General features: G+C 43.0%; 1 long non-coding RNA gene across 2 annotated transcripts; it reads right to left on the bottom strand.

Moving 5' to 3' along the window:
- Nucleotides 1-18547: 18547 nt before the first annotated feature.
- LOC139045098 (uncharacterized) lies at nucleotides 18548-25307 on the bottom strand. Of its 2 annotated transcripts, none has more exons than XR_011502771.1 (3): nucleotides 21683-25307; nucleotides 20995-21164; nucleotides 18548-20491 (listed from the first exon to the last, which is right to left on the bottom strand). It is a non-coding gene; the product is annotated as an uncharacterized lncRNA (long non-coding RNA). The 2 variants fall into 2 exon arrangements; XR_011502772.1 differs by having other exon boundaries at nucleotides 18548-19382.
- Between the last annotated feature and the right edge of the window lie 423 nt (nucleotides 25308-25730).

Genomic DNA, 25730 nt, shown 5'->3' with positions numbered 1-25730 from the left:
GCTATGTGATGGGGGCTGGTACATCCCTCAGGCCACAGTTCATGCCTGAGGCTCTGCACACATTATCTCATTTGATCATCCCGGCACCCAGACTTGGTGGGCCGTTTTGGAGAGAGGCTTGGTAACCAGCCAAAGTCGCACAGCAGGTCCAAGTCCAGTCCTCCCCACGACCCCGTGGAGCCTCTTGTTTATCATCATTGTGGGAGAGTTTCATGTGTGAGCTCAGGGGAGTGGATTGGCTGCTGGCTACGTTTGGGGGACCATGTAATTTACTGCCCAAAGGAGGACACTTTGGAGAGCGAGAAGGGGCACTAACTGGACAAGCTGGGACAGCAGGGGCAAAGCCGACACGAGGTCACCCTAGCTGAGTTGCCCTTCCTCTGTTATACCCCAGGCTTCTGAGAACCAAGCAGGATTTTTTTCAGCTTTCGTGAGATTTGGACGAGCTGGGGGAGGAAGAGTAAGAAAACTGGAAAGGCTGGACATTGGGGTGCCCCGCTGGGACCAGTGGGGTGTGGCCTGCCTTCCCATGATTCCAGGCGGGTGGAGAGTCTGTGCATCCAGGGGAAACTGTGAACTAAAGAAAAGGTGTGTTGTTTCATAGTTTTCACCTGGAGAGCCATGTGCGACTTGTGGTATTTTGATACATGTGTGTAGTCTGTGTGTGTGCACCACCTCAACGATTGTGTTCCTGATTGTGAACGTGTCCCTTATCAATCTATTGCCTCACGTGTCCCAATCCATCCTTCTTTGCCCCTGCTTGTGATCCTGGATCTGATTCCTGCCAACATTTCTCCTTTGCCAGCTGGCACGATGCTGCGCTTTGCCAGTAGAGGGCGCTGGAGGTACACTGCAGGAGGAAGGGGCTTGTCTTCCTGGTTCCCCAGGCTTTGCTTCCTTCTTGCTGTCCTGTGCAGGACCCCCATGGAGCCCTCTCCACCAGTCCGTGGCTTTCTTGTGAGTTCTGCAGGCACCTCCTCTGGCTTCCAGTGGGTTCAAGAACATCCCCTCAGGGTGTATTCCTGGAAGCTTCCTGGTGAATCTCACCAGTGCCCCAGCCAGTTTTCCAGAAAGTTCCATGGCATTCCTTTCAGCAGCTTCCTGGACAGTTTCTTTGTCACTCCCAGGGGCAGTTTCCTGCTTGGCTGTCTCCACTTGTGTTGCCCTCAGCTACTTCACTATCCAGTGGGCCACAGCCCCACCCCTTCCAACAAGATTTGAATCTCAGCCTCGTGTGTGGGGAGGGAGGGCTCCTAAGTGTGTGCTTCCCCAGGGTACCATGCCTCAGCCCTCGGGTAGGGCCTGCCCCCTGTGTCTGCCGTCCCCAGATTCCTTAGAGTCCTCCTCACCATTGAAAGCTAAAACCCTATTACTACATTCCCCTGTTACTAGTTAATAATTCTTCACTTAACTTTTCCTGCTTAAATCCTGTGTGTTTCTGGTCTCTTGTCTCGACCAGTGAAGGTTTTTGGTCTATTGATATCTGTCCGCTCTTAATATTCTTTTTGTGTTTATCCTGCTTATCAATGGACTTGTTTGTAGAAATACATCAGGAAGTGAATTCTTTCATTCCGCTGAGGGCAGGAGACATGAGTGAGTGTGCTAAGTGGTTTCAGATGGGTGACCCTGACAGTGCGCAGAGCTGCGTAATGCAAATAGCCTCTGAAAAGCAATTCTTCCTGTGCTTTCAAGCTCCCAGGATTGGAAACACTGGGCTGATTATACTACTTGGCAATAAGAGGCAGATAACTCATCTCCCCTCTCTAGGCCTCAGGATTTTCTTTTGTAAAATGAGAGTGAATACACGGTGTTCTCTAGCATACCTGCAAGCTATGAGAGTCTTAAATTCCATGACTGAATGTATGGTCCAGAACCTTCTATGCTTTCTCATCTTATGCAGATGTAGAATCTTCAGTCTGGCATTCAAGGTTACCTGTTTCTTTGCCTAGTAAAAGCATCATTTCCAACAAATGTGCCACCACCTTGTTGTATATTATTGCCTTATTGCAACCAACAAATCTTGCTGTGTTAGTCATTTGTCCTTTAGTGAGAATTAGTTGAGAAAGATCATCTGATCCAATGCTCACCTTTGCAGAGGTGGCAGTGGAGGCCCAGAATGGTTAACTGCTTTGCCCAGTGCTAAAGCCAAGACTAGAACCCAGGTCGCTTGACTTCCGGTTCACTGTCTGCCACCATATTGCTCCCGTACCATCTTTTAAATTCCCTATGAATTCTTTTCTTGAGATCATGTTTGAATGGCAGTAGAAAGAGAAGATCCCATATTTTGGGGATTGGGCTGGGGGTCACAATTTATAGGAGAAAAATACAAGGGGATTCTGAAGGAGAGGATGAGGGAATTGTGAAGACCAGCTTCCTCTTGCTGGTGGTAAATGCAAGGTAGCTCCATGCAGCTCCTTAAGCCAAAGCACTTTAAGGATGCTTTTACTGAGGCTGAATCTGTCACATACCTCATACAGTAAGCAGGCTCTTCATCTATTTTTGTGTGATCTAATCCAGTGGTTCTTGGCCGGGGGAAGCTTTCTCCCCAAGGGACATATGGCAATGTCTGGAGACATTTTCACTGTCACGATTTTGGAAGGGGTACTACTGGCATTTAGTGGGTAGAGGCCAGAGATGCTGCTAAACATGCTAAAATGCACAGGACAGCCCCCAAGAACAAAGAACTATCTGATCCAAAATGTCAATAGCGCCAAGGTTGGGAAACCCCAATCTAATCAAACACGTTTCTTAAAATCGTGGACTCACAGAGCTGATAGCAGCCATCCTAATGGGCGTGAGGTGGTATCTCATTGTGGTTTTGGTTTACACTTCCCTGATGATTAGGGATGCTGAGCATCTTTTCATGGGGCTTTTTTGGCCATTTGTATATCTTCTTTGAAGAAATGTCTATTCAAGTCCTTTGGCCATATTTTAAAATTTGATTATTTTATTGAGGTTGTATTGGTTTATAACATTGTGTAATTTCAGGTGTACATTATTATATTTCAGTTTCTGTATAGACTGCCTCGTGCTCACCACCAATAGTCTAATTTTTTTTTAAAGATTTTATTTTTTTCCTTTTTCTCACCAAAGCCCCCTGATACATATTTGTATATTCTTCGTTGTGGGTCAATAGTCTAATTTTTATCCTTCACCACACATATATGCCCCTTTACCCCTTTTGCCCTCCCCCACCCCTTCCCCTCTGGTAACCACTAATCTGTTATCTTTATCCATGTGTTTGTTTATCTTCCACATATGAGTGAAATCATGTGGTGTTTGTCTTTTTCTGTCTGTTTTATTTTGCTTAGCATAATACCCTCAAGGTCCATCCATGTTGTTGCAAATGACACGATTTTGTCTTTTTTATGGCTAAGTAGTATTCCATTGTATATATAGATCATGTCTTCTTTATCCATTCATCAGTTGATGGGCACTTGGGGTGCTTCCACGTCTTGGCTATTGTGAATGATGCTGCAATGAACAAAGGACTGCATAAGTCTCTTTGAATTGTTGATTTCATGCTCTTTGGATAAATAACCAGTAGTAGGATAGCTGGATCATATGGTAGTTCTATTTTTAATTTTTTGAGAAATCTCTATTTATACTTTATATATTCTGGATATCAACTTTTTATCAGATATGTGATTTGCGAGTATTTTCTCCTGTCCTGTAATCGTCTCTTGATGCACAGAAGTTTTTAATTTTTATGTAGTCCAATTAATCTATTTTTACTTTTGTTCCCTGTGCTTTTAGTGTCATATCCAAGAAATCATTGTTTTACTCAATGTCATGAAGTTTTCCCCTATGTTTTCTTCTAAGAGTTTTATAGTTTTAGCCCTTACCTTTAGGTCTTTGATCCATTTTGAGTTAATTCTTGCATATGGTATAAGGTAAGGGTCCAACATCTTTCTTTTGCGTGTGAATATCCAGTTTTCCAAGCACTATTTGTTGAAAAGACTTTCCTTTCCCATTGAGTAATGGTGACACCTTGTTGAAAATCATGTGACCATATATGTGAGGGTTTATTTCTGGGCTCTCTAATCCATTTCATTGGTCTATATGTCTGTCTTTATGCTGGTACCACATGGTTTTCATAACTGTAGGTTTGTAATAAGCATTGAAATCAGGAAGTGTGAGACCTCCAACTTTGTTCTTTTTCAAGATTGTTTTAGCTACTTGGAGTTCTTTGAGACTTCATATGAATTTTAGAATGGATTTTTATATTTCTGCCAAAAATTCCATTAGGACGTTTTTTAGGAATTGCGTTGAGTCTGTGGATGGCTTTGGGTGGTGTGGACATTTTAACAATATTCAGTCTTCCAATCCGTGAGCACAGAACGCCTTTCCATTTATTTGTGTCTTCTTCAGTTTATTTGATCAATATTTTAGTTTTTAGTGTCTAGACATTTCACCTCCTTGGTTAAGTTTGTTCTCAGCATTTTATTCTTTTTTTGATGCTACTGTAAATGGAATTGTTTTCTTAATTTCATTTTTAGATTGTTCACTGTTAGTGTATAGAAATGCAACTGACTTTTGCATGTTGATTTTGTATCCTCAACCTTGCTAAATTCATGTATTAGTTCTAACAGAGTTGTGTGTTTGTGTGGAATTTTTAGAGTTTTCTACAAGTAAAATCGTGTCATCTGCAAACAGAGATAGTTTTGTTTCTTGCTCCTCTATTTGGATGCCCTTTGTTTATTTTTCTTTTCTAATTGCTCTGGCTATGACTCCCATTTCTATGTTAAATAGAAGTGGCAAAAGCAGGCATCTTTGTCTTCTTCCTGATCTTAGAGGAAAAGCTTTCAGTCTTTCACCATCAAGTATGATGTTAGCGATGGGCTTTTCATATGCAGTCTACATATTATTATACTGAGATAGTATCTTCTTTTCCTAGTTTGTTGAGTGCTTTTATCATGAAACGGTGTTGAATTTTGTCAAATACTTTTCATGTATCAGTTGAGATTTGTCTTCTCTCTTTTTTCCTTTGTCAACCTAGCTAAAGGTTTGTCAATTTTGTTGATCTTTTCAAAGAACCAACTCTTGGTTTTGTTGATTTTCTCTATTCTTTTTCTATTCTCTATTTCATTTATCTCTACTCTGATTTTTATTGTTTCCCTTTCTTTTCTAGCTTTGGGTTTAGTTTGTTCTTCTTTTTTTAGTTACTTAAGGTGTAAATTTAGGTTGTTGATTTAAGTTCTTTCTTCTTTTTTGATGTAAGCATCTCTAGCTATAAATTTCCCTCTTAGCACTGCTTTTGCTGCATCTGTAAGTTTTGATATATTGTATTTTTATTTTCATTTGTCTCAAGATATTTTCTAATTTCCCTTGTGATTTCTTCTTTGATCTATTGGTTGTTTAAGATGGCCCTTGGATGAAAAGATAGTTCAGGACAATCAGATCCCTTCTCTGAGGAATCTGGACTAAGAAATGTCCAGAAGTGAGTCCATTGCTATTAGAAGCTAAGGCTGACGACTCTGTTGTAGAGAGAAGGCAAGCTGGACCATGGACAGTCTGAAATTATAACAGAGTAGACACAAGAGAATTAGAGAAGTTAGAGAGAAAAGCATGGGCCCAGAAAAGAAGCCATGGGACTCTCCAGTCCCTAAACTCACCACAGTGGCTGATAGCACTCCATCAAATTTCTGGTTTCAGTTTGTAAATAACTTTACGGTAATCTTCCCATTCCCTAAGGTAACTTGAGTGAGTCGCTGGTTGTTGTGACAAAAAGATTTCAGTGTACACTATGATGTCAATTAAAATGCATATTTTAAAAAATTTTCTTGGATTAAAGACTAGAAGAGAAAACAGCAAGCTGTTAACAGTGGGTATTTCTATTGTGGGAGTATAACTGGTGATATTAATTTTCTTTCTATATACTAGTCTGTAGTTTCCAAATTTGGGGGAATGACTATGTATTTCTTTCATAATCTGTTAACAAAAATGTAAACTTATCCATCTGTGGCACTCTGTGTCCTGCTGTAGGACACAGATTATCATTCTCCCTGTCTTCAAGGAGTTTATGATCAAGAACTAGCAGTCTAGCCATGTTCAAAGTCACTTGGGATGGATTCTGGCAACATGGTTATAGCAATGTAGTTTTGAAATTTCTGTAAATCCTCCATTAAAGCACATATAACAACCAGGATAACAAAATTTAAAACTCATGAACCATAGCTACAACCAAACTGAGTGAAAAGATATGCTCACAAACCCCAAAATATGAATGGAGGAGACAAGTCACTGACAGCTACAAGACCTGTTTGACGTCAGCATCCATTCAGAATGAAGACAAGGGGCCTCTGATGGTCCTGAGGACACAACTCCAAAATCACCACAGGTGCTCACTGGAAACCACAGTGGGCCAATCTGAGAACAGCAGCTGAAACTGGAAGGGGGTTCTGCAGAATCCAATTTACGGGTGAACACAGAGACCTCAGTATGGTCTGGAAGTGTTGGAGTTGTAAGGACCTTGTAAACCAAATAAAATATGGCTCCCCGGAAAGAGCCCTACCCTGCGGAGAAACTGCTGAGGGTAGAATTCAAATTGAGCAAGACAGGGACAATAGAGACAAAAGAAAAAACAATCCACGAGGAAGGAAGGAGAGGAGGCAGGCATCGCAAAGTAGCAACTATGTTTTCGATTGCTTCATAAAAAAGAACACAGGAAGGAAGCCAGAGCTGTGAAGTGCTGGCCCACCGACACTCCTAAAAGTACGAGAAATGTCACTTCCCCTGAAAATGAGCAACAGAAAAGGATTTCCAAAGGATATATACAAAGTAATTTAAGAAGAAAAAAATAGGAACAAAATAATGTTCCTACACAAATGATGAAAGCTGGCTAAAAAGACATGCCCACAAACCATATGAAACTATACCCTAATATTCCAAATGATGTAAAAAAAAAATTTAAGTGATAGAAAGGACCACGTACAAATGAATTAGGAAAGCTCAGAAATTAGGTCGCTAGAGCAAGGAAGATTTGTAAAGAGAGATTAACATTCAGAAAAAAATTAGAAATAAAAGATAAAAATTATAAATGAAAACTGAACTAAAATAAACACAAGTGACAAATGACAGTGGGTAGTGTCTTAAGACAAAGAGAAGATGGAAAGTAGAAAATTTTAAATATAAAGAATAAACAAAGAATTTTTTTAGGCATTCAAGAAAAAACAATAGACATAGAAGACATGGAAAGAAGATCCAGCCTATGTGTAAGAAAAAGTCACAAAGAAGAAGAAAAAACAGTGGAACAGAACAGGGGCCAGCCAGGTGCTATAGCAGTTAAGTATGCACGCTCCACTTTGGTGACCTGGGGCTTGCTGGTTCGGATCCCGGAGGCGGACCTATGCACTGCTTATCAAGCCATGCTGTAGTAGGCGTCCCACATATAAAGTAGAGTAAGATGGTCATGGATGTTAGCTCAGGGCCAGTCTTCCTCAGCAAAAAGAGGAGAATTGAAGGCAGATGTTAGCTCAGGGCTTATCTTCCTCAAAAAACCAAAAATGGAACAGAACAAATACTGTAATCTTTAAATGAAGAAACATTCCTGAAATTTAAAAAACAAAAAGATTTGAAACCATATACTGAAAAGATATAGCACATACCTAGGAAAACTGATCCAAAATGGCAACACTGAGACATAGTCTAGTAAATTACTGGACTTTAAAGGAAAAAAATCCATTGGAAATCCAGACAAAAAGACAATGCCATCCATAAAGGAAAGAAAATCAGACTGTCATCAGATTTTCAACATCAACACTGTGGATTTCTATAGCCAGCCAAACTAACCTTTGAGTAGAAGACCAGAGTCCACTCTTTTTACCGTGTAGGAACAGAGATAATATTATTCTCATGGTCTGTTTCTCAGGGGTGTATTAGAAAACAACTCCAAACAACCAAAATGTTCGATTGACTGGAGAGACATCAACGCAAGGACTAGGTGGTAAGCATTAATATCTATGTATATTACAGTATATGTATGCTGTGGATCCACAATAAATGATGCTTGTGAGAGAGACAGTACAGTATGTAACGACTATCTGCTCTGACAATATAAATACAACACAATTATTAAAAGAGGATGGGAAAACATGTGAAAAATAGAATAAACTTGCTAATTGTCTTAGAGTTAATAAATGAGATTACAAGGATATCACTATCCCCTGGATCAATGCTGAAGGATAGGGAAAAGAAAGGGGAAAAACTTAACTAGCCAACTTCACTACTGTTTATGGGAGATAACAACCAGACAAGAAGTGAGAAAAAAGGAGGGGGGAACTAACAGTATTCTTTGAAGATACTAGTCAAATATGGTAGCCTTTAGAAAAAAATGCAAACTTTCCTGAAATCAAAAAGATATACTAGTAAAAGAGAGCAAATAAAACAGACCACATCGTTAAAAACTCTTCAAAAACACAGTAACTCTCAGTGGACTAGAACTGAGGCCAAATACATGGATCGTAAGATTTCATATTGGCTAATGAAGAAAAATCTGACGCCGTGCTTTATAAAATAGATAACACAACAAAGGGGTTCAGGAAGGTTAAAAATAAAAACTTGGAGAAAAATATAACAAGCAACTGCAAATAAAAATAAATTAAGAATTGCGACTTGAGACCTAACAAAGTAGAATTCACACCACAATCCATTAAAAGAAACACAGGAGGAGTTTCTATTATGCTAAGGTCTGCAATACACAATGCTGATAAACAGTTACTGATATCTATGTACCCAGCTACACATCAACAGTGTTGATGAAGCAGAAGCTACCGGGGATCAAAGGAAAAGTAGACAGACATGTAATGCTAGGGGCACTTTAATACGTCACTCTCAGTATAAGAAAGATCAAACAGACAAAAATTGGTAAGGATATAGAAGACCTACGCAACAAAATCGATAAGATAAATCTAAAGATCTATATCAAACTCTGAAGCCTGATAATAGAGAATACACGTGTAACTGTGTCTTAGGCTTCAAAGAAAACCTAAGTATATTCCAAGAAAGAGAAATTACATGAAAACAACATTCTTTGAACTAGAAACTTTTAGTGAGTCAAAGGCTTTTACACCTGGAAATTTAAAAAGAAGAACAACTTGCCCATAAATTTTTTTTTTAAAGATTGGCACTCGAGCTAACATCTGTTGTCAATCTTCTTTTCTTCTTCTTCTTCTCCCCAAAGCCGCCCCAGTATATAGTTGTATATTCTAGTTGTAGGTCCTTCTGGCTGTGCTGTGTGGGATGCTGCCTCAGCATGGCTTGAGGAGCGGTGCTACGTCCGCACCCAGGATCCAAACCGGTGAAACCCTGGGCCACTGAAGGGGAGCACACCAACTTAACCACTCAGCCATGGGACCGCCCTGCCCATGAGTAATTTTTGAGTCAAAGGAGAAATACAAAACAAAATTATAGAATTTCTTAAAAATAATGAAAATGTCATATATGAGATTCTATAGAATCAGGTAAAGCAATTATTGGAAGGAAATTTGCACCATTACATATCTCTATTGATGAAAATTAAAACACGAAAATAAATTGAAGACCAACTCAAAAAAAAAAAAGGGAATAAAGGGAAAAAACCAAAAGAAAGCAGAAGAAAGAATTGCTATATTTATTTTTTTAAAAGGAATTGTTGTCAGCAAACAAGACAATAAAAACAACAGAACTTTAGAGATGCATACTAAAATACTGTCAGATGAAGTGATGCCATGTCTGATCTGGGCTGGGAAGTGGGTGGGGAGATAGATGAACAGAGGTTGGCTGAGAGTGGGTGATGGTATATGACTTGTTACGCTATTCTTTCACATTTGCACATGCTTGACAATTTGTATTATAAAAGCTAAAGATTTTAAATGAGCTTGGATTAAAGGACTACATGAATAACAAATATATAAAACGTTAACGAATAATCACAAGAGTGAGTGTGTAGAGAGGAACTGGAGACAAGAAAACATATATTGAAAGATGAGAACCAAGAAGAACGTGATTCTCCTCCAGTAACAGTGATCATCTGGTCAAGGTCACATAGTCCAGTCATCTGTCTCTTTGCTGATGGACCCCAAGTGATGATCCACTTCCTCGTACCTTATCAGAAGGAAGGACCGGCATTGAGACTGTGCGTGGAAGATGCACATGCGGTGGCTTACCTGCTCTGGATTGGGGAAAGCAGAGGTTCTGGATCAGAACTGGTGCTGCGCCCTCCTCGGCCACAATGCCACTGTGACCTTGAGTGAACATTTTCCTGCCTATCCTAGTCTGTAAAACCACGGCATGGGCCTGGTTGACTGCAGAGGTTCTCTCCAGCTCGCACATTCTACAACAGGGTAAAGAGCAAATGCAGTGCCTGCTCTCTCCTTGCTAGCACCGCACTCCTCCAGACTTTTCTGGAGGTCCAGCTTATGGAAACCTCAACTTTCCAGAACAGGGCTGTAACCTAGCATGTGATTGCAGGATGCCCTGTACCAAACCGTGGCTGACCACTCATCATAGTGATGGGTCTGAAGCATCCAGAAAGGAAGGACCTCTTTAAGAAGAGGCTGCATTTTAGAAAACTTAGATTAATGGGGTAAAACACGGCTGTCTTGATACCCAGAAGAGGCCTCAATCATCTGAAAAGCCCCCCAACATGGAACCTCCCCCTCGGTCTCCAAGGATGTAGGATGAAGGGTGAGTCCTCTCTCAGGAGGTAGGCTCCGCTCTTACAGCTTTTGCTTGCTTCGTTTTGATATCTTCAATGACATCGGCGCTTATGCCTGTGCAAAACGTGAGAAAGGGACCATTTCACATGTGAATATCAACTTAAAACAAAAAGTCTCAGAACAGGGGCCGTCTGTATTCCAAAACTAATACCATGCTAATGAACAACACCGCGGAGAGTGCGGCAACTCTGGTTTCTAATGGAATCTGGAAGAGGCGCTCATTAGAGATTCAAGGCTTGTGACTCACTTTAATTAAAATTTGAGCTGAGAGAGCTTGGAGAAACCAGCCCAACGAATGAGATTTAGAAGAGAGGGAGGGGAGGAAGGGGCAGGATATTGACATGAATAAAGGAGACCTTAATTAAAGGATTAATGATGACAATAACAATAAAAATTGCTTCATCCTCACTTTGTGTCTACAGTTGGACCAAGTACTTTGTGAGTCAGGACCAGACTGAGGCTGCCCTTCTCGACTCAAAGGAAGTGAAATGCCAGGATCATGCAGGAAATACCTGTACATTCATTATTTGGATGTTTCTGTACAATTGAATGTTTGAAGCCTGATTTGACTGAATCAGCCTCTCCAATTCTGCACTTCATGAGATATGTATAGACTCACCTGCCTCATTTAAGAGAAGGGCCTTTCTGGAAGGCTTAATAATGATTAAGATGCCTTTAACCCCAAACTTAAACTGTAAAATAACTGTAAGAAAGTCTAATAAGATCCCCTTTTCCCCTTGATGAGTATTTGAATTTTTGGGGGGTAAAAGATTGAAAATCAAGTGCTTTCAAAATAATTTCTTGATCTACGTTGCTTTTGCCCATGCTTTTGAGTCCATCAGCAATGCCTGAGGGCAGCTGATGTGTCGGACACTCACTGCCTTCTCCTGAGTTTACTCCTTCTCTGCCCAGTGGCCTCTCTTTTAGGTCTTGGAATTGAGTCCATAACAAGGACTAAAGCAAATGCTAGCAGCACATTCATTATTCACCTGGAGGAAATCATAATAATATTTTATACTTGTGTGCTTTTTCCCTCTACACCCCCTTTTCTTTGCCCAGTAGGTAGGATTTGTAAGAGTCCAGGCAAAGAGTAGAATTCCCCCCAGATTTCCATATATTAGCTATGACTTGTATCTTGCTGAGTTTCCTAAATTAAGAGTCTGTTTAAGATGAACTTAACGCAGAGACTCCGGCTAAGATGATAAATAAACTTTCATAAGCATTTAAACCTACACAATTAATTATGAATATCTTATACAACTATATCTGTAAGTAAACGCTGCCGTGCTGGGTTTCATTTAGACTGCCAATCCCTCTGCACACAGCAAGTTGGCAACGTTCACTGGCCAGAAGTGGCTTGAGCTGGCTCTGCTTGCTCCTCGTGTCTGTTGTCATCTGCAGACCTGGCCCTGCTGTCGGGGTGGGGAGATCCTCCAAGCTGAAGGATGCCTGCAAACTGAAGCCCCCTGCACACAGCTCTCCCTGTGCATGCCCTCAGCCAGGGCTCTTCCAGCCCTTGCTTGGGAGGTTTCCAAGCTCCCTGTGTTCCTCTTCTTTTTCCTTCTTCTCTTCCTCCTTCTTATTCTCTTCTTCCTTCTCCTTTATCTTCTCCCTTTCCTCTCACTTGCCGCGGAAATTAGTATGTGTTTCTCCTGTGGACAACTTCTTATTGGAAGGAAATTAATGGCCTTTGTTATGGGCTGAACTGTGTCCCCTCAAATTCCTATGTAGGAGCCCTAAGCCCCATATTTCAGGATGAGACTGTGTTTGAAAATAAGGCCTTTAAAGACGTAATTAAGTTAAAAGGAGGCAGTTAGAGTGGGTTCTGAATCCACTATATCGTTATAAGAAGAGGAAATTGGGACACAGACACATATAAAGGGAAGACCACGTGAAGACCACAGAAGGCGGCCACCTACAAGCTAAGGAGGGAGAGGCCTCAGGAGAAACCAGCCCTGCCCTGCTGACACCTCCATCTTGGACTTCCAGCCTCCAGAACTGTGAGGAAATAAGTTTCTGTGTAAGCCACCCAGTCTGTGACATTTGTTATGGCGGCCTGAGCTGACTAAGACAATCTCTTAGAAGTACCATGGAGAAAATAATCCCAACCTCACCCCCTTCCCCCTGGCATCCCCCACATCTGCCTCCAAAACCTTCTCTATTTTATCCTGAAAACAGAACCCAGCCAAAGTCTTCACTATCAGGTAGTCTGGCTGCAGACCCATGGCAGCGATGGAGGAAACTGTACGTCTAAAGCAAAGAGTCACTGGAACCAGCCAGTGATCTTTGCTGAGAAGCATGAATACCCCTGAGCCACCCACTTAAGTGAGCTTCTTTATGGTTTTAAAAATACCTTTGTATTTATTACTCATTGTATCCTCTCAACAGTAGGAAAAGGGGGAAACATTCAAAGAAATTAAATTTTGCCAAGGAGGAAACCATGGTTCACAGAAGGTAAATTGTTGGTCCGAGGCCATACAACTCGCCATTAATGGAGTTTGTGTCAGTTAATGTGGTATACATTAGTGTCATTCGCCAAATAGTTCCACCTTTCCACTTTCTGGCGGGATGGTACGTCTCAGCGGCTTTTGAAGGAAAGCATGTCCACGTAACTACCTTTAACCAATGAAGTGTGAGGGAAAGTGAAAGATGTCACTTCAAGGCAGAAGCTTTTAGGGCCCGTGTGTCACTCATAAGCTTCTCTTCCAGCCTTCAATTGCTAGGCTCCTGAGGAGCTGTGATGAGCAAAGTTCCCTGCCAACCCCAAGGGGCACATGGCCTGAGAAATGAACTTGTTTCAAGCCACTAAGATGCAAGTGTCGTCTGTTATCACGCATAATCTAACTTATCTCACTGATACAGTTAAGATGCTTTCAGCTGCAGGAAAAAGAAAATCCATCGGAAAGTGACTTAACACAGTCTGCCAAGAGGGTAGTTCCAAGTTTGGGCTATTCCGAGGCTCAGTGATGTCCTCACAGACCCAAGTGTTTCTCCACTTGCCATCCTCAGCACTTTAATTCCTCCCCTCAATGCACAAAATAGCCTCAGCTGCTCCAGGCATCACATCCTCACACAAAAATCTCTAGGGTCAGAAGAGAGAATTTCCCTTTTTAAGAATAAGCACAACCTTTCCAGAAATCCCCTTTCTTCCCCCAGTGGGGTTTTCTTCAAACCTCCTTGGCCAGAACAGTGTCACGTGTCCACCAAACCGTCCAGGGGAAAGGAATGAGCGTTGATTTACTAGACTAATCAAACTTCTTCCCAGGGCAGACGAGGGGCCCACCTCCCCTGAAGCACAAGGCCACCTAATTCTGTCTGCAAGAAAAGAGAGGGCGCAGCCGTGGAACTGCCCAGCCATGCTTGCTGTAAACGTGATACGGCGACCCAAGTCTCACGTTCGCGCCCATCTGTCTCTCCAAGAGTTAGGAGGGCTGGACTGACCACTCCCAACCCTGACGCTTTGTAAAGAAGCACAGAGAGATCCAGAACGTCTCTGAAAACGCCAGCAAATTCCCCAAAGGGAGGAGCTGCACCTTTTTCATGCTCCTAAGTATCGGACGGGAGGCTAGGCAGACAACTGAGTCCCGGAGAGAACCTTCAGTCCATCCTCAGGCAGAGACGTGTTAGTATTTCTCGCATCTGTCTATGCGGACACGGAGCCCTCCCGAGGTTGTGATTTCCCGGGGTTTTCAATCGGGTAGTGGTGCACGAGGTCCCAGATCCAGGACTTTGGTTTCCCAGTGCAATATCCACCCCCTTTTCCAGCTCCTGTTTGCACAACGGCACTTCTGACGGATTCATTAAAGTCCTGTTTACTACTCTCACTGTGGGAAATAAACTGACAGCTGAAATTAGAACTAGATTTAAGACAGGGATGACAGACCCAGATTGGAACATATTAAGGGAAACTGGATGTTTGGGAACATCAGAAATACTCAGAATTTGCTATCAGGAAAAACATCCCCATCATGCTATTAACCCTTTCTCTGCTTCTCCAGCAGAGACAGAATTTTGGCCTGTGAAGCCAAGAAGCCGGCCCCGTGTGGCGATTCTGACCTCCTCACTGGCCGGAGAGCTTCTAACCTCAGAATAACCTTCCCTGAAACATTAAGTACATTTGAGGAGAAGAAAACATGTCTTTTTTGTGGAAGTAACTGTGTATTTGTGTGTGTGTGTGTGGGTGTGCATTATGTGTGTGCATGCGTGTGTGTCTGAGCCCATTTCCTTGCTGGGGTTGGGTACGAGGAGGAGGAGTGCATGTGACCTTACCAGTGATCTCTCTAATGGTGCCAACCCACCCCTTATATAAGGTCAGGGTTTCCACTTCCCTCATCCTCGGAATTCCCCAAACATACTCGACTTGTGGGGACACTTCTCTGATTATGTTCCCACATATCAGACCAGCACAGGAAGGAGCTGTCGACCGAGGAAAAATCTCTACAATTTAAGCAGTAGATATTTATTTGGGCAGTTAGAATTTCAATTCAGGGGACATAGACTCAGGTAGAAACTCAAAACGTGTTCTGATTATGGGAGAGGGGCTCCGGGTTTTTACGGGAAAAAGGGAGGATGGGGTGAGTTGTATTACAGAGGAGTTCATTGGTGCTAGATGAGGTCAGGCTAGGTTTGTACTTCACTGATTGACCTGAGATTCCGTCATCAGGCAAAAGCCTAGACTTGTACTTTGTTGGTGAGCGATTCGGTCATCACCAAGTCCAGGTCATGATTCGGTCATCATCAGTCCTTACAGACAGGATATTCTTGTCCTTACTGACTTCTTGGAATGTCAGCAGTTTGGTCCAGTTTGGAAGATAAAGAAAACAAGACGTGCAAACCAATGCCTCTGAAATGGCTGCCCTGGCTCTACGTTAATCTGGCTCCACTCACATCATCTTTCACAGTCCCGAGCAGGCTCCCATGAGGCCTGCTGTTCCCTGCTGCCCGACATCCCACCGGGTACCCCTCCGTTATCACTGGACTGCCCACTTGGCTGCAGGGAGGCCAGGCCTTACTCTCTCCAAACAGCAGTGGGGGAACCCTGGGGAGACAGAGCTTGTCTGTGGTCAGAAGTTTGAGGGTTGCTCAGGCCGGGACCTGGGGTGAGGGCTGGAGGCAGGTCCATGCCCTGCAGGGCAGATGGGCTTGTGCTGTCCTCTTTGGATGGACTTGGAGCATCACTATCTTGTGATGGCTGTGACACTTCTGGTTTGTCCAGGGCCATCCCAGAGTTTTCAGGCCAGTGTCCTGCAGGATCCTGGCCATGTAGCGCTGTGGTTGATGTGAACAGAAGCATTCATGCATTCTTTCATTTGTTCACTCGACACAATTATTGAGCATTATCATGTTCCAGGCATTGAGTGAGGCCCTGTAGATGCAGCTAAGAAGAGAGGACAGTCCTTGCCCTCTGGGACAGTCTAGTTCGGGAGATAGTCAATAAATAAGTAAAAAAGCAACCAAGACAATTACAGACTGTGATAAGTGCTCCGGATAAAACAGACTGGGTGATGGTGGGAGGAACTGGGCTGCTGCCACCTCAGGGAGGGAGGGAGGCCAGAGAATGTTTTTCTAAAGAGGAAAATACAGGAGTGGAGACCTCAAGGTTGAGAATAAGTCAGTTATGCAAAGAGCTGGGAGAGCATTCCAGGGAGAGAGAGCATGGTTGCCAAGGAGTAGGGTCAGGAACAGGGGCCTGTACCTGGAGCCTGGTGGGATGGGGGTGGGGGTTGTTGTGAATCGAGTCTGAGGGGAAATGGGGCCCAGATCCAGTGAGGGTTTGTAGGTCCTGCTAAGGAGTTTGGATTTTAATTTCAGAGCAATGGAAGTCCATGGAAGGTTCTTGAGCAGGAGAGTGACATGATGAGATTTACATTGTAAAAGAGCCCTCTGGATATTTCGTGGAGACCAAATGGGGCCCTATCTTCTCAGCCTCTTCTGTGGTTGTCCCAGAGCCCCAGCCAGTGCCTTGTTGTATCTGTCTTGGCAAGTTCAGGTGACCAGCTAATTGTCAACATCCCACTTCCCCTTATTGTACTTCTGTTCTGAGAAGGAAGTAGTGTGAGAATTCTCAGTCCTCCCAGGAATGATACTGCGCTCTGGAACTACTGTGCACAGGAAGAAAGACCCACAGAGCCCTGCGGTGAGAGCCGTGGGTCTGGAGGAGGCCCGCCCCAATGCCACTCAACCTCCGTTACTTCATTTACAAAATGGGCATGCTGACGGGCTACTTCTTGAACACCAAGGCAGGCAACTCCTTCTAAGTTTCTGGATCCTGGATCTATAATGAAAGTAGGTGCTATGATGTCCATTGTGTTGATGGAAACACTGAGACCCTCAGTGCACCAGGGAGCAGCTGGAGATCAGACTGCCACCTCCTCAACTGATGACATTCCAGATGCCACCGGGCCCAGATTCCCCATCCCTCTCTTGGAGAGCCTGTGCCTAAATCCCCCTGGGGTGGGATGATAAAGCCTCCTTTGACTCTCACCCCAGTAGCTTTGAAGAGTGTATCATTTAGGATGATTTCAGTCACAAGAGAAAGTTCCCCAACTAACGTTGGCTGAAACTCTTAAGACCTTCTTTCAGTAACAATAATTCATCAGGTAGAGTTGCTAAGTCAGCAGCTGGTGGGGCTGTGGGGCTGTTTCCCTTTGATTTCCTTCACTTGTCCTCATGGTCACAAGATGGCTGCTGGAGCCTGAAGTGCAGCATCCATTCATTCATTCATTCAACAAATATTTAATAAGTGCTACTATGTGTTGGGCACATTTCTCAGCATTGGAAACACAACAGTGAATAAAACTTATGGAAATCCTTGCCCACAAGGAACTTCCATTGTAGTGGGTAAAGGGGAGATAATGAACAAAATAAATTTTAAAACTATGTAGTGTATTAGTGACATGTTATAGAAAACAATAAAAAGAATAAAGGTAATGAGAAGGATAAGGATATTTTTAAAATATCCTCACTGAGAAGCTGATATTTGAACAAAGACCTGAAGATGTGAAAGAAAAATCCAGTGAAGATCTGGAGGAAGGGTGTTCTAGGTGGGGGGGAATAGCAAGTGCAAAGGCCCTGAGGTAGGTGTGTTCTTAGTATGTTCTAGGAAAGCAAGGAGACCAGTAGCTGGATTGGTGTGATGGAGGAGGAATGTCATAGAAGGTAAGATTAGAGAGAAAAAAGAGGCCATGGGTGCTTGAAAACACATGACAGCATGCAAAACATGAAGCAAAGAAAGTCTTCTCCTAACGTCACTCTTTAGTTTGTCAGAGAGGAAAATATTTCCCAGTGGTCCAGCTCTACCCCAAAGACTTTCCCTTCCATTTCACTGGCCAGACCTGGGTCACATGGCCACCCCAAACCAATCACTGGCATGATTCATTCCTAGGATGCGGGCCCCCAGCACGTTGCTGAACACTTCTTTCTGCTTCTCTCTCAGGTCTCTGGTCCACAAAAAATGTCTCTTCCATTGGAAAAAAAAAACAAAACCCAATTTTTAACTTTGGAAATTTGAAGCATATTCCAAGTAGAGAGAATGACGTAATAACCCCCAGGTACTCGTCTCCCAGCGCTTGAACACCAGCAACCATACATTGATGTGAACAGGCCGGTCCTGTACAGCACCACTGGCTCCCCCTGCCCGGGATCCACTCGGTGAACAGGCATTACCCAGCAAACAAGTCCCTTTGAAGGCCTGCTGTGTTCTGTTAAAACCCAAAATTCTACCGAGAGTAAATTTGAAGATCTAATTGGCTTTATTAGGTGATTCACGAATGGGGACAGCATCCGGTCTAACAACTGAAGGACGTTCCATTCCAGGTCGAGGGGTTGTGCGAAATGGGAAGTTTCTGTAGGAAGGAGGGTGGGGCAGAAAAAGTTATTAGCGAATGAAAAGAAAGGGTCATTTTGGGCCAGGACATCTCTTTTAGGGAGACGGAAACTGGCAGGGGTTTTGTCATGCAGATTACCTCACAGGGCAACAGGAATTTCAGATTATTGTTTCAGGGTCACGATTCTAGGAGGGGCTGAAACTATAATTAAGTCTTGGTTGCTGTCTTGCAGGCCATTTTGGGTTTATTTCTCTTTTTCTTAACAGTTCAGAAGATCCAACTGGGGGAGGGGCTTGGAGTACTGTGACAGTCCCTCCTCCCAAGCAAAGCCCCTCTGAGCCCAGAGCAAGCACGCCGGCCACCAGGTCACTTGCCCACCACCAGCTGAAGGACACCAAGGCTTCTCCTGAATCATCCTTGCATCAGATCTCAGGAGCTGCACATGTTCACAAAATCATCTCTAATTGGGGCACTTGGCCCATTAGGAATTTGGACGCACCAAAGCAGAAGTCCTGGGCGCTGCTCAGAAAAAGCAAACACGAGCAAAGCGAGATTTGACTTCTGCGCAGTTAATTTAAACTCCACTCTGAATATAAATCAGCTGCTTTAGTTCTGATCCACTCAGGCCCATCCAAGCCTCGTGCGGAATGATAAACACCGGGCTGCTGCTGGCGAGGATAAATCATGACAGGCCCAGCCCGCTGTTTCCTTCAGCTCCGGTGAAGTTCCTGGACAAGGCAAGGACACTGCTCTTTTTGAAGAAACTCTGCTTGGCCGCGTTCGGAAGACCTTCGTCTGGGTCTGCTCACTGGAGGGCGGAAAGCTGACTTGTCTTAAATTTTTGAGGACCCAGCAGTGCCTGTGGGTGGAAGGGAAAACTAACGAAGAAGCACCTATGGAAGCTTTTGGGGAATGACACCATTGTGAGCCACATCCTTCTGAAGGATGGGGTTCTTGGTACAAGGGCCATGATTAGAGCAGGTAGGAGAGGCACCGGGTAAGTTATTCTGCTCCTGGCTGCCTGGTGGGATTTTACTGACTATCAGAGATGACCAGCTAAGCTGATGGCATATAATGCGGACAGGATGAGGAAGTGGAACAGCAGACTGACTCTCCCTCTTAACTTCTGGAAGAATGCACGGGTCACACAGGTGGGTCTGTCGGAGGGGGCCTCAGAGGAATATGCCTATCCTCACTTCGCCCACTGAGCTAGAAGGTGTGTCCCCACGGGCATCAGGACGCAAGTACCATGTTTGTGTGTGAAGATGGAGTTAGCCCCTATGAGGAGCATCAGGCTTTCCCCCTAAAGCCCAAACGTTTCCCCTACCGGTCTCCTGGTCCCTGAGCTTCCTACATCAGAACTTCTCCTCTGAGTCAAGACTTTAAAGATGCTGATAAAATGCAAATCTCTGATCTATGATCTTGATGGATAGGCCAGAATTCAGTCACTCCTTCGGTGGACAACTATGACTTCCAGTTCTCGGTCAGACACCTATGCGAGGCCCTGGGGCTACAAAACTGAAAAACAGTGGGCGCTTCTCTCAAGTGTCAAAATGTAATTTGGAAAAAGTTGAAAACACGCTTTTCATTACAAACACAGAATGAACGTGTGTCACAGATTTTATTTAACATATTTATTAATGGATGAGAGAACCAGTGAAATGGTAAAACTAGTTCTGAGAGCACTGGAAGAATTTAGATTGATATAGTCCATCAAGAAAGGTATTTTTATTGATTGATTTTGTTTTTTTTGTGAGGAAGATTGGCCCTGAGCTAACATCTGTTGCCAATCTTCCTCTTTTTTTTTTTCTCCCCAAAGCCCCAGTACATAGTTGTATAATCTAGGTGTAGGTCCTTCTAGTTGTGCTATGCGGGACGCTGCCTCTGCATGGCCTGATGAGTGGTGCGTGTGTCCATGTCCAGGATCTCAACTGGTGAACCCCGGACTGCTGAAGTGGAGCATGCGAACTTAACAAGTTGGCCACGGGGCAGGCCCCCAAGAAAGGTGTTTTTAAAAAGAAAGAAAGAGGAGAGAAAGAAAAGATTATCAGCCTAGATAAAAATTGGTTAATGTCCTACAGGGCAGTAAAAGCATAACCACTGGCATTTTCTTCCTTTGCCAGGCAGAAATCTACAGCTAAACATGTAATTCCACAGTGTCTAGGCTCTGATCCAATCGTATGGAGCATAAGTACATTCTGCCAGAGAGTTAATAACCCCTTAGTGGGTTTGTTAAGCGAGGCCCTGGCACAACATTGAAGGACATGCTGCACTTTCTTTTGATTTCCAACATTTCGCTAATTTTTTCCTAACACAAGAGTTGTGGGATACATGCCTTTTAACCCTCAGGTGAGACTAGGACCCAGGTCAATGGGAAGAGATGGGGGAGGAAGTCTGGGCCTCGGAGCCAGGAGACTGGACTATCAGTCTTATCACCGAGGTGTTGTGTGACCTTGGGCAAGTTGTCTTACCTCCTAAGCCATAGATTCTCTCCCCGTTGGATGAGGATGTTGAACTGGGTAGCCTCCAGGGCCCTGATATTTTCTGAATCACAATAGGTTATGAAGTGAGGCCTTCAGGCAAGTCCCCTTGTTTATAGTGGCAGAGCAATGGGTAAATGCCGCGGCAGATCTTTGGATAACTGAGGAGAGGTGGGGGGTGGGAAGGGGAGAGGGTGCACAAGAGCATTAATTGCAAAGACAGAGTCCTGAAGACAAGCTATAGGATCTCCCATCCAGGCTCTCCCTCTCCCAGCCTCTGCTGGGGGATGTCACGGGCACCTCAGTCCTCTGGGATGTTTCAAAGAGTCAGGAGAGGCCAGGCCAGGCTGCAGTAACAAATCGATACTGAAATCTTAATGGCTTAACCCAAACCAAAGTTTGTTTCTTGCTCACAGAATTCTAGTGAGCAGCTGCCCTCCAAGTGATGACTGAGCAATTCATACTTTTTCTATCCTGTGGCTCTGCGGTCTTTACACACTGCTTCCTGAGTCACTGCCGCAGAGCGTGAAACACGCACACTAGCTTTTAACTATATATAACTCGTACTCATGGGCCATTCGCCAGAATAGTCTCGTGGCTCCAACTCAACCAAGGGGACAGGGTAGTAAATCCCCCACGTACCTAGGAAGAAGAGAAGAACATGTTAGTGAGTCCTGACCTGGAGAGGATCCAGCTCCTGTAAGGACTGAGGCCTTGTGAGTATTCCAAGGAACTCCGTCCACTGCCTGTGACTTAGAACATCTGCGGGAATACGGAAAAGTTCAGCCGGACACCTGGATGCTCTGTCCAGTCGATACTCGACATCTGAGGGTTTCCAGAAGCCTCCAAGCCTGGGGCCATGTCTGCACAGTTCAGGGAGAGGAAGTTTGACTCACTTGAGTTATTTGATCCATGTGGACAGGCGCTGTGGTTCCCCGGGAAGCCACAGCAGCATTCTTGATCGCCCAGTGGTCTGTGGCTGAGGTTTCTGCCTAGATCATTGCCAAAGCCCACTTCCTTGTGTTCTGGAGGTAAGAAAGTTCTCAAAAAGGAAATGGCTTTTATTTGTTCCCTGTGTCTTCCCTTTTTGTCCCTTATACAGGACGTTGATTGTTTAAGAGCCCAGATTCTTGTCTCTCTAACAAGATTACAAGGTCCTTGGCTAGAGGAAGGATGTTGCTAGTTTTCCTGTGCCTAACACCCCAGACTGAGTAAATGCTTGAGGCTGGTGCTGTGTGTTGACTCCTGTGTGCCTGACTAGAGCACTGTTCCTCCCCAAGGAAATACAAGGACCTGTCACAAGCCTGGGCCGCCAGGCTTCCCCTGAATGGCCCAGGGGCAGGAGAGGAAAAAGGACAAGAAAAAAGAGGAAAAAATTAGCAAGAAGGGAAGTATATTGGGTGATATTTCAAAACTATTATTGTGCTACGATAGGGCTCCATGTGTGAATGGATCATCATTGATCTAACTGGTTCCTTGTTGATGGACATTCAGGCTATTTTCAGACTTTTCCTTAAAAACACTGCTTCTGTGAGTATCCTCGTGCACACTACAAGAATACCTATAAAATAAATGCTTAAGAGTGGAATTACAGAGTCAAAAGATCGCTATTTTAATAGATGTCACCAAATTGCCCCTCAAAGAAGGCACAGTGATTTAAGTCCCATCAATTTTGCATGACCACGCCGATTCTCCGTACACTTTTGCCAGTACTGTTCTGTCAAACTTTTTGATATTTTCCAATCTGCCATTGAAACAGTGAAAATATGACTTGCATTATCATGTGTTTATCATTCGTTTCCCACTCTGGAACTGCTTGTTCATGTGCTTTGTCTATTCCTCTATTATTATCATTTATTTTTTGTAGACTCTTTAAATATTAAGGAAGTAAGTCCTTTGTGAAATGTGTTTTAAATACTTTTCTTGGCTTATTCTTTTAAAATGAAAATTTTTTTGCCGTGTTTCCTCCTCATATGGATAATTGTAACTTTCATGTGGTCAACCTTTTAGCTCCTGTTTTGGTTTTTCTTTAAAAGTTCTTGTTTTTCCACGGACATTAAAAACATGTTAAAACAGACCACTTTTCCTTCTGATGTTGTCAGTTTTTCATTTTTTACACTTACAACTCTGATTCAACAGCATTTCACTTTTTGGTAAGGAGTTGCTAACCAGTTGTCTCAACATAATTTATCAAATAGTCCACCTTTTCTTTTCCGATATGAAATCTCACCCTCTTTGCACCCTGAATTTCAATGTATATTTTCAATATTCATGGACTCTCTCTCGTCTTCCATTGCCATTGCCTAGTCATAGGTAGACAAGGACACACCCAATTACTGGGCCTTTCTAACAATTTGTCGTATCTGCTAAGATTCATCCTCTCTCAGAACTCTTAATTTTCATTTTTCTGCCTATTCTTACATGTTTATTTGCCACGTAAACTTTAGAAAGAACTTGTCTAATTCCCTGCTCTCAAAAAAAACTTGTTAGTATTTTTATTGAGTGGTATATAATCACAAATCTGCAAATAATAGTAATTTCTACAGAAAATTTTCATTATTTCAGATTTCAGGCATCGCTAAAACTGTCCTCTCACCTGCCCCAAATCCACCTGCAATGGACAGTGAGGCTGCTTCCTCAGCATCCGTCTCCTCTTCTCCTAGGAGCTACCTCAGTTCACACTTCACCATCCCCCCTTTGCATGCACAGTCCAAGCTTTTAGGGGAACTTCTGATGGTGAGGCATGTGGCTCATACCTGGAATAATCATGATAATCCCATCCCCACTGCTGGCCACAGTTACACACTCAGAGTTAGACACATGGTCCAATTGGGGATGTGATGAGGCCTTCCAGCCATGAGAGAGGGACCTCTCTCTCTGAGCTATGAGGAGGTGTTGGCAACCTTCGTGTGACCCTGAGAAGGACCCAAATCAGGATACAGCTGACAGCAGAAAAACTGAAACTTGATGGCATCATTGAGCTGCTGGATTAAACCAAACCTGCAGGCCACCCTCACTTTGAACTTGCAGTTGGTGAGCGAATGATTCCTCTTATTGTTTAAAGCAATTTAAGCTGGGTGTTCTGATTCTTGAAACTGAACACATTGTAGTCCACACAACACTATCAACAATCACTCAAGCTCATTGACTCTAATGGTTGCCTTGGGTGTGAGGTCAGGATCACTCGAAAGAGCCTTAGGTTTCTCTTTTTTCCAGATGGGTCACAGACTGCAATTCAAAATCTTAAAGCTGTGAAACTTCTGGAAGAAAACATAGGAGAAAATCTTTATGACCTTGGATTTGGCAAAGATTTCTGAGATATGACACCAAAAGCACTGTGTATAAGAGAAAAAAAGAAAAATGAATAAATGGGTCTTTGTCAAAATTAAGAACTTGTGCTCATCAAAAGACACTCTCAAGAGAATGAAAAGTCATAGACTGTCGCGTATCTAACAAAAGACTTGCATCCAAAGGTATAAAGAACTCTCAAAATTCAGTAAGAAAATGAGCAAAAGATTTGAACAAGCACTTTGTTAAATTGCAAATGCTGCAGTGTCTTGATTACTATAACTTTAAAATGAGTCGAAGTCAGGTAGGGTAAGTCCTCCAACTCTGTTTTCTCTCTTTTTTTTTTTTTTTGAGGAAGATCAGCCCTGAGCTAACATCTGCTGCCATTCCCCCTCTTTTTGCTGAGAAAGACTGGCCCTGAGCTAACATCCATGCCCATCTTCCTCTACTTTATATGTGGGAAGCCTGCCACAGCATGGCTTGTCAAGTGGTGTGTAGGTCTGCACCCTGGATCCAAACTGGGGAACCCCAGGCCGCCGAAGCAGAGCCTGCAAACTTAACTGCTGCACCACTGGGCCGACCCATCTGTTTTCTCTTTTTCTCAAGTGTTCTTGGCTAAGCTAGGTCCTTTACATGTCCATATAAATTTTAGCATCAGCTTATCAATTTTTATGGAGATTGCACTGAGTCATAGATCAACGCTAGAAATTTAAGAAGAAATTTATTCAAATTTAAGAAGAAATGATGTCTTAACTGTGAGTTTTCTGACCCATGACTGTTGCATATCACTCTACTTAGGGCTTGTTGAATTTCTCTCAACAATATTTTATAGATTTTAGTCTATACAGCTCCTGTCTCACTGACTTCTAAGCAGTTCATGCTTATGGTGCTATTGCCCATTGTGTAATTTAAAATTTTTAATTACTGATTGTTTATTACCAGCATATAGAAATTTAATTGCATATTTATCTTGTATTCTGCACCCTTGCTAAATTCACTTTTTAGTTCTAGTAATATTTGTGTAGATACCATTGGATTTTTTACATGATGACTATGTTGTTTGCGAATAAAGAGAGTATTACTTTTTCCTTTCCAATCAAGATGAATTTTGTTTATTTTTCTTGCCTTATTAAATGATTAGACCCTTCAGTAGAGTGTTGGATAGAAGTGGTAAGGATGGAAATACTTGTCTTGTTCCTGATGTTAGGAGAAAAGCATTCACGCTTTGATCATTAAATATATTTAATTTAGGATTTTCATAGATGCTTTCTATCGGGTTAAAGAATTTCCCTTATATTCTGAATTCGTTGAGGGTTTTTATCAATAATTAATGTTAGATTGTTTCATATGCTTTTTTTTGCATCTGACATGACCATATGGTTTCTCTTTTATGGTTTTTCCTTCTTTAACTCTTAAAAGAATGAAAATAAGCCAAGTCT

The sequence above is a fragment of the Equus asinus genome, chromosome 4, assembly GCF_041296235.1.
Source record: "Equus asinus isolate D_3611 breed Donkey chromosome 4, EquAss-T2T_v2, whole genome shotgun sequence".
NCBI classification, from domain to species: Eukaryota; Metazoa; Chordata; class Mammalia; order Perissodactyla; family Equidae; genus Equus; species Equus asinus.
Note: the sequence above shows the minus strand (reverse complement) of the source record. Positions and strands in the feature narration are given on the sequence as shown.